Below are 10,212 nucleotides of genomic sequence, written 5' to 3'. Positions count from 1 at the left end.
TATTCGTTTTATATCCATATCAGCCCTCAGGGCTCATTTTAACTGGTTTACATGATCTTTCACATGCCATCTTTTGTTACTTTAACATTGGTATTCAATCGTAACATTTTATATCAAATGTCACATGGCATGATATATATTTCATAATCTCTATTAATTAGACATGGACTCAATACAGATACATGGTTCATACAACCATCCCACTAATCTATTTGGCCCTTAGTGCCTCATCGATATGTCCAAAGTAAAATATGCGCTCTGCGCCTTATCAGTATGAACCAAAGTAAATGAATGTGCCTAGTTATTCATCAGAAAGTCTGAAGTAAAAATGCGCTCTGCGCATCACTGGTATAAATCGAAGTAAAATCTCGTACACTAATCTAATCTTATGGCATGCCAAAAATATTCGAATCTGCTCAAGGCCGTTGAGAGGGTAATCAGTTTTTCAAACACTTACACACACACACACATATATATTCATGTTTACATATCATAGTTTCATACAATACCATGTATATCATGCCCAATTCAATTCAATTCAATGCATATCATTTCATATCATCACATAGATATCATCACATCTTTCATAAGTTACCAACCATGTAATACTTGCCAAATTCAAGAGATAAGTAAGATCATTACTTTAATCAAGCTATTTTGTAACAAGTCATATGAAAATATATGTATATGTATAGAATTCAAATCATGGAAGCACAAAAATATATTAGCTACTCATTTACGGCTCTTACCTTTCCTTTCTCTTGAAATAGGATGACGTGACCCAACATCGTCTTTAAATACAAACGATAATTCAAGCATAGAAACAATATTAGTTTTCAGTCAACCCAATGAAAAACACATGATCAAACATAGTTTGCATTTTATTTGTTTTACTCCCTATATTCGAAATACTCATATTTTTCAATATTTAACATCAAATTAAAATCAAATTTCATATTCTTTCATTAGGGACCATGAATTTCTAGTCTTTAGCATAATTTCCTAACAACATTCAATTTATTCAACTTATTCCCTAATGTCACAAAATTAACTATCAAGCGTTGTTAAATTTCTAATCAATTCCATCACTTTTCACTACCTTCTCACTTAGTCCTAACATGCTCAAAACTTATACTTCAATTTCTCATCAAAACCAAACTCAATTTCATCAAATGCAAATTAATGGATGACAAGCGTCGTTTTGCCTATCAAAATAAAATAAACCTCTTCAAAAATAAAATAAATAAATAAAAAGGTAGAATAGTGGAAGAGGGTCGATCCACAGGGAGTTAATGGAATTTTTGATTAAATTTCTTGTTCTCGACCTAGGAGCTGAAATGGAAAATAAAAAAGGTGATTTGAGAAGTAACAAGGAAATAAAATAAACAAGTAAAAGTGCAAAGAAAGATGTATTAAAATAAAAGCAATAAAATAAAAAAGATGAAAGATCAAGTTGAATAAACACGAGTATAAGAATCGCCTCGAGCTAGTTTCATCAATTCCCACGATCATTGAAAATAGATTTTTGCTCCGGGATTCATGTCGGTTACAGTCTACGGGGCCCAACCCATCGTAACTTACTTTTCTCTCATGTAACCAATCTTCCTAAGTCTATCTTCGAAAGTCGATTCTTAAGTAAATCAACCACGTCTATCGCCGTTAAAATACTTAGTTTTAAAATAGGAAAAGCCCAACTCGGAAGTTGTCTTATCAAGAATCATTTCCGATCTCGTCTTTCCTTAGCGGACCGCCGCTAAGAGTGTTCATAGGAAGTCGAAATGCCACAGGCCGATCCTTCCTCCCAACTGTAAAATTAAACGATTCCAGACCAACGGATCCTTTTTTATTTGAAAAACGTTTAAAAATTTTAGTAAGGCCGATTGCCAAACTATCTAAGCAGAAAGACGAAAATGTATCCCGAAGGGATTTAAGCAATATTCAATTCTCATGTGAGGAATTGATTCGTACTAGCTTTTGGCTTGAGAAAAATTAGCCAAGCATGATATTGATTATCATACTTAACATGTTTTGATAATGTAAAAACATAAAATAAAATAAAGTAAAGTAGAAATAAAACAAAAGAAGAAAATTTTATTAAAAATGAAAACAAAGTAGCAACAAGAACAAAAGACAAGAGATCCCCTTAGCCTTACCCAAAGGTGGGTATTTATAGGCTTCAAATTCCCAAATCAACAAGGAAAATTAAAAGAAAAATAAGATAATATCTCTAAAATTAGGAAAATGAAATCCAAAATCCCTCAAATCACGTCAATAGATCAAGATAAGTTGTTTCCAGAATATTCCTGTGTTGACTTCTGATTTGCCACGTCAGATCCGCGTCGTGCCCACGACTCCAGCCGTGACAGAATAAGCGTCGTGCCCACGACTCCAGCCGCGACAGAATAAAAAAAAACTGCAGATTACGTCTTTTTGTTGCCATTTCCAGTATTGGTTTCACTACACAAGAAATAAATCAAATACAATGAATTAAGTAGTGAAAAATTCATAAGGCAAAGGAATTAACAAGCAAAAAGTGTCAAATATAAGAGTACATCAAATTCCCCCTCACTTGTCTCATACTTGCCCTCAAGTATGTTTGAAATAAATTAATCAAAAGCTTAATCATCTTTCTCCTAAACCGTTGCAAGTCTTAAACAAAGTTATGAGAGTTCAAGTGCACAAAAAATGACGTGAATAAAACATGAATCAAAACGAATAGGTGCAAGCAAGAACAATCATTCAACCTTACCATTGTCTATCAATTATCAATCAAATTCTAACCTCAGCTTAATTCTTACCAAGATGCACTCAAATCACTAAAAGTGTTTCAAGTGTAGAAATCAAATTCACTCAAAGTCAAAATTTGAATAAAGGTTTCCATAGGCTTGTGGCAAGATCAATTCTCAACTACTTTAAAGAAATGAGATGCAAAAATCATTAGGACTTTCAATAAAGGGTGTAATGGGGCTTAGGTAAAGGTGGGGAATAAGGCTAAAATGAGCCTAAAGAAAATCAAGACAAGAGTTTCCCAACAAGTAACTATATCATGTCCCCAACTTTAGAAAACATAGGCAACAAGAATAAGCAAACTAAGCAAAGGTAGCTATAATGAACAAATCATCAAACTTTTTTTATTTTTTTATTTTTAACTTTTTTTCTCTTTTTTTCTTTTTTTCTTTTTTTTCGAATTATTTCTTCTTCTTTTTTTTGTTTTTTTTTGCTTTTTTTGTCTTTTTTTTTTTTGTGGAACATGATCTCACAACCTTAAACTTATGCTCTTTGTCTTGTCAAGGGCGGAAGAGAGGAATAAATGAAAAGGCTCGGGTTTAAAATCTTGTGAAAACAAAGAAAACAGGATTAGGTTTCAACTTGGTTCATTAAGGGAAAAGAAAGGGTGAATCCTAATGCCTAAATCATATTAATGCATCAAATTCCAATGTAATCTCAAAATGCATACAAGCCACAAGTTCTAGATTCCAATGTCCAAATTGACACTCTCAGGCAAGAAAAAGGAGCATGAAAATATAATCATACATGCTAAAGGCTCAAGTTCTCACAAAATGGGCTAATTAATTAAGCTAGGTGAGAAATTCAACTAACAACATCAAGACAAATTGTAAGGGTTGTCAAATTGGACTTACTCATATTATTCGATTATCAAACATGCTAGAATTCAAGTATCTTTATGAACTAAAATAATCATAACATGCTTAGCGACAAGCAACGGCAAAGGAGTTGTTCTTCTAATCAATTCAAACAAACATATCATCAAACAAATATGACAAGCAAGGCAAAATTAATGTCATCCTTTACCCTCCCCCTCACTTAATCGTATTGTCCCAATACGGAAAAGAAAAAAAAATGTAAAGTACATTTAAGAACAAAGAAAGGTAAAGGATACTCCCCGTGATCAATGACGACAGCGGCCACGGTTGAGGTAAAGGAAGGAGAGTTTTTCCGTGATGTTCTCTTCAGGCCTGGAGGGGTCATTTAGCGCTTTGTTTAACGTCGTTAAGCTCGACATTTTCCTGTCAGATTCTTGGCTCTTCCAACCCGATTTCTTCAATTAGTCCGATTGGTGTGCTCTCGAAGAAAGGTTTTAGCCGTTGTCCATTGACTTTAAACTGTGCACCTGAGCTATCCTCAATTTCTACGGCTCCATGAGGAAAAACATTGATCACGGTAAATGGTCCGCTCCACTTGGTCTTAAGTTTTCCTGCAAAAATTTTTAATTTTGAGTTAAATAGGAGAACTTTCTGCCCAACGGAAAATGATTTAAATGAAATGCGCTTGTCATGAAATGCTTTTGTTCGCTCTTTATAATTTTGTGCGCTATCGTAAGCATTACGGCGAATCTCCTCAAGCTCTTGGATATGTAGTTTCCGTGCTTCACCAACAGCGTTCATCTCCATATTACATTCCTTCACCGCCCAAAATGCCCTATGCTCGAGTTCGACAGGCAAGTGGCAAGGTTTGCCGAAAACAAGTCGGTAAGGTGACATCCCAATAGGTCCTTTGTAGGCCGTGCGATATGCCCACAATGCATCAACTAACTTCAAGCTCCAATCTTTCCGGTTTGGTTTAACGGTCTTCTCTAGGATTGACTTGATTTCTCGATTTGAAACCTCTGCTTGTCCGTTGGTTTGCGGATGATAAGCTGTTGCTATCCGCTGAGTCACGCCATATTTCTTCATCAAAGCTTCGATGACTCGGTTAATGAAATGTGTTTCTCTATCGCAAATGATCGCTCTCGGAGTTCCAAATCTTGAGAAAATAAAATTACGTAAAAAATTAGTTGTGGTTTTCGCATCATTTTCTCGGGTGGCTTTCGCCTCTACCCATTTCGAAACGTAATCAACGGCCAAAATAATGTATAAATTTCCAAATGATGAGGTAAATGGCCCCATATAATCGAGCCCCCACACATAAAAAATTTCACAGATGTGAATAGGATTTAATGGCATCTCACTCCTTCGACTTAGATTTCCGACTCTTTGGCACCTGTCACATGCTTTGCAAAAGTTGTAAGTGTCTTTAAACAAGGTTGGCCAATAAAATCCGCACTCAAGAATTTTGTGAGCAGTTCGTTTAGGGCCGAAATGTCCACCGCAAGCGTAGGAATGACAAAACTCAAGTATAGATTTTACCTCGCTGTTACTTACGCATCGTCGTACGATTTGATCCGAGCAATTTTTCCATAAATATGGTCATCCCAAATATAGTATCGAGACTCTCTTTTTATGCGTTTGATCTCAGATTGAGATAGATTGTTCAGAAATTTACCCGTAGCTAGAAAGTTCGCCAAATCGGCGAACCATGGGAATGATGCGTGTGCTTCCATCAATGTTTCGTCTGGAACTTGTTCTCGTAGGGGAGGTTCGACTGGTGAAGTAGGCAAACGACTTAGGTGGTCAGTTACTAAGTTTTCGCTTCCCTTTTTATCCTTGATTTCAAGATCGAACTCCTGCAGTAAGAGAATCCATCGTATCAACCTCGGTTTTGCTTCTCTTTTGTTCATCAAATATTTCAGCGCTGTATGATCGGAAAAAACAAAAATTTTAGTTCCTAATAAATAAGAACGAAATTTTTCTAATGCAAAAATGACAGCAAAAAGCTCTTTTTCCGTTGTCGAGTAGTTGCGTTGAGCCGAGTCGAGAGTCCTAGAGGCATAGGCTATCACGTGTGGTCTTTCTTTACTCATTTGGCCGAGAACGGCTCCCACGCTAAGGTCAGATGCGTCACACATAATCTCAAATGGTAAAGTCCAATTTGGTGGTTGTACAATTGGTGCGGATATAAGCCTTCCCTTAAGCTCATTGAATGAATCTTTGCAAGATTGATCAAAAGTAAAATTCACATCCTTTTGTAGTAATCGGCAAAGAGGTTGTGCCAACTTAGAGAAGTCCTTTATGAACCGTCGGTAGAAACCTGCATGGCCAAGAAAACTACGAATTTCCCTCACCGAAGTGGGGATGAAAGTGAGCGAATTACATCAATCTTTCCCTTATCAACGGCAATTCCTTGGGCCGAAACCACATGACCGAGTACCAATCCTTTACTTACCATGAAATGGCATTTCTCGTAGTTTAAAACCAATTTAAATTCAATGTATCGATTAAGAACATAAGAAAGATTGGAAAGGCATTGAGAGAATGAATTACCGTAAACAGTGAAATCATCCATAAATACCTCTATTCCTCGCTCGATGTGATCAGAGAAAATGCTTAACATGCATCGTTGGAATGTGGCTGGAGCATTGCAAAGACCGAAAGGCATTCTTCTATAGGCGAAAGTTCCGAAAGGGCAAGTGAATGTTGTTTTTTCTTGGTCTTCAGGTGCCACCGAAACTTGAAAAAATTCAGAAAATCCATGAAGACAACAGTAATGTGTTTTTCCAGCAAGTCTTTCAATCATTTGATCGATAAATGGTATAGGAAAATGGTCCTTTCGGGTTTGTGAATTGAGTTTCCTATAATCGATACACATTCTCCAACCATTCTGTACTCTCTTCGGAATCATTTCTCCTTCGGCATTTTCGACCACCGTAATTCCAGTCTTCTTTTGCACAACATGGACCGGACTTACCCACTTGCTATCAGAGATGGGGTAGATAATGTCAGCATCTAGCAACTTTTGAATCTCCTCCTTCACAATCTCCATCATTGGCGGGTTTAAACATCGCTGGCCTTCTCTCGTTGGTTTCGCGTTCTCCTCTGTTTTAATTTTATGCATGCAAGTGGATGGACTTAAGCCTTGGATATCAGCTAATGTCCATCCAATTGCCTTTTTATAGGTGCGCAAAACAACAATCAATTCTTCCTCTTCCTGTCATGATAATTCACTTGAAATGATAATTGGCAAGGTTCAGTTATCGCCCAAAAATTCGTATTTGAGATGCGATGGAAGTTGCTTCAATTCTAGTTATGCCTCCTGCAAAATTGAGGGAAGAGGTTTAGGTGGAATTAATCGAGAATCAGAAATGGAGGAAAGAGTTGAAATGATTTCACTTTCATCATCGAGATCCTCCAATTTCCTACAAAAATTATAAAACAAATCAGTTTCGATAAAATCATCAGCTAACGGATCTATAATATCAACAAAATTTAAACTTGCGATGGAATCAGGATACTTCACAGCTTTGTACACATCGAATTTAACCACTTCCCCATCAAATTCCATGGTTAAGATGCCGTTACGGACATCGATTTTTGTATGCGCTGTTGACAAGAAAGGGCGTCCAAGCAAGATTTCTGATCCGTTGTTGCTGCGGTCATTTTCCATGTCAATAATGTAAAAATCAGCAGGGAAAATGAGATCGTTTACCTTTACCAACACGTTTTCTAGTACCTCTTCGGGGTAGATAACTGACCGATCAGCTAATTGAACCGTCACTCGCGTCTCTTTTAATGGTTCTATTGAAATTTTGTTGTAGATGCTTAGCGGCATGACATTAATAGATGCGCCTAGATCATACATTGCCCTTTTTATTCCTACTTTTCCTATTTTGCACGAAATTGTAAACATCCCTTGGTCCTTGTATTTCGGTGGTAGGCGTCTTTGAAAAATGGCCGAAATATTCTCGTTGAGGTTAACTCTTTCATTGCCGGATAACCGCCTCCGATTTGTGCATAAGTCTTTTAAAAACTTCACATATTTTGGCACCTTCCGAATGACATTAAGGAGTGGAATATTGATTTCCACTTTTTTGAATATATCCAAAATTTGCTTCTCCTCTTCCTTTTTGTCACGCCTTGCAAGCTTTCCTAAAAAGGGAGGAGGAGTCTCGTAAGTAGAAAAAAAAGGACTAGGAGCGACTTTACCTGAGGTAGGTGAGGATTTTTCTACTTGACTCTTCAAAGAAATGTCTTCTTTGTCTTTCTCGATTTTCTCGGGCTCCTTTGTCGGCTCTGGTGAAATTACGGTACCATTTCGTAAAGTAATCGCGCTCACATTTTCCTTCGGATTTGTTTCGGTTTGAGAGGGCAATCGTCCTTGAGACTCTAAGCGACCAACAGTTTGGGCTAGTTGGCTTATTTGTTTGTCAATTTCTTGGAGATGAGATTGTGTTTGGGTTTGGAATTTCTCTTGTGAAATGGCCAACTTTTCAACAATGGTCTCAAGAGAGGTTTTTGTGGTGATTGATTTGGAAAGGAGGTGGTCTCGGTTGGTAATTTTGGTTTTGTTTCCATAGCTCATATTTGGATGGTCTCTCCAACCGGGATTGAAAGTGTTACCGTAGGGATTGTATGGCCTTTGAGGAGGTCTGGAAATTATTTATGGCATTGACTTGGGCGCCTGTCTCATCTTGTAGCATTGGACTGAATCGGTTGGGTGGTTTGGCATCGTGCTGATTCCACAAACCTTCATGGCTCCTATCTTACTCAGTGACAAGAGAATTGACAATATCAGTCAATTTGTCTATTTTATTTTCAAAGAACGGTACTTACTTCGTGAACCCGTCGGCTAGGTTCACTTAAAGAGCCGAACTGTTGCGAGTTTGCGGCCATAGTAGAGATTAGAGTTCTAGCATTTTCAAGGCGTCATATTGACGAGTGCGCCACCACTTGCAAAGATCCACCATCTTTTTGTCCATCGGAAGCATCCTTCATAGAGATCTTGAAGAAGGTGCGCTTCGGATAGGCCATCTTTGCGGCAACTTATGCATAACTTTTGAACCTCTCCCGATGAGTCGTAGAGATTCATCGCTCCTTTGTTGGATTCCCAAAATGCTTCGCCTAAGCTCGCTTGCTTTTGCTGCTGGAAAATACCTATCAAGGAAAACACGAGATAGTTCAGCCCATGTGGTTATTGAGTTAGGCGGAAGGTAAAATAACCATTCCTTAGCCATTCTGACTAAAGAAAAAGGAAATGCCCTTAGTTTGATTTGGTCTTCCGAGACTCCTTGCGGCTTCATGCTACTGCACACCATGTGGAATTTGGCGAGATGTTTATGTGGGCTTTCGCTAGGAAGACCGTTGAATGTAGGGAGGAGATGAATCAACCCTGTTTTGAGTTGAAAAGGGGTAGTGCCTTGAGGAAAGGTAATGCAGAGCGGTTGTTGTACGGCGGGGGCGGCGGTAAGCTCTCTAATGGTTTGGTTCGCCATTGGCTCCGGTTCAAACGTGGGATTTGTTATTGGAGTAGTGGTGTTGGGAGGTGGTCCTTCGTTTGGAGTTTGTTCCGGTTCACGTGGTGGTGTCGCAGAGGTAGATTCCAGATTGGATTGTCGTTCTCTTTGCTCTTGTTGCTTCTTTCGTCGAAGCGTTTGACCGTGATTTTTACGAGCGCTTGCTTCAATTTCCGGGTTATATTGAACTAGAGTCCCTGGGTTTCTCCGGTCATAAAAATCAAACAAAATAATCAATAATTGCCGAAAATAAAACTCCCGACAGCGGCGCCAATTTTGACAAGCGTCGTTTTGCCTATCAAAATAAAATAAACCTCTTCAAAAATAAAATAAATAAATAAAAAGGTAGAATAGTGGAAGAGGGTCGATCCACGAGGAGTTAATGGAATTTTGATTAAATTTCTTGTTCTCGACCTAGGAGTGAAATGGAAAATAAAAAGGTGATTTGAGAAGTAACAAGGAAATAAAATAAACAAGTAAAAGTGCAAAGAAAGATGTATTAAAATAAAAGCAATAAAATAAAGAAGATGAAAGATCAAGTTGAATAAACACGAGTATAAGAATCGCCTCGAGCTAGTTTCATCAATTCCCACGATCATTAAAAATAGATTTTTACTCCGGGATTCATGTCGGTTACAGTCTACGAGGCCCAACCCATCGTAACTTACTTTTCTCTCATGTAACCGATCATCCCAAGTCTATCTTCGAAAGTCGATTCTTAAGTAAATCAACCACATCTATCGCCGTTAAAATACTTAGTTTTAAAATAGGAAAAGCCCAACTCGGAAGTTGTCTTATCAAGAATCATTTTCGATCTCGTCTTTCCTTAGCGGACCGCCGCTAAGAGTGTTCATAGGAAGTCGAAATGCCACAGGCCGATCCTTCCTCCCAACTGTAAAATTAAACGATTCGAGACCAACGGATCCTTTTGATTTGAAAACGTTTAAAAATTTTAGTAAGGCCAATTGCCAAACTATCTAAGCGAAAGAGCGAAAATGTATCCCGGGATTTAAGCAATATTCAATTCTCACGTGAGGAATTGATTCGTACTAGCTTTTGGCTTGAGAAAAATTAGCCAAGCATGA

The sequence above is a fragment of the Gossypium arboreum genome, chromosome 12 (assembly GCF_025698485.1).
Source record: "Gossypium arboreum isolate Shixiya-1 chromosome 12, ASM2569848v2, whole genome shotgun sequence".
NCBI lineage: Eukaryota > Viridiplantae > Streptophyta > Magnoliopsida > Malvales > Malvaceae > Gossypium > Gossypium arboreum.
Note: the sequence above shows the minus strand (reverse complement) of the source record.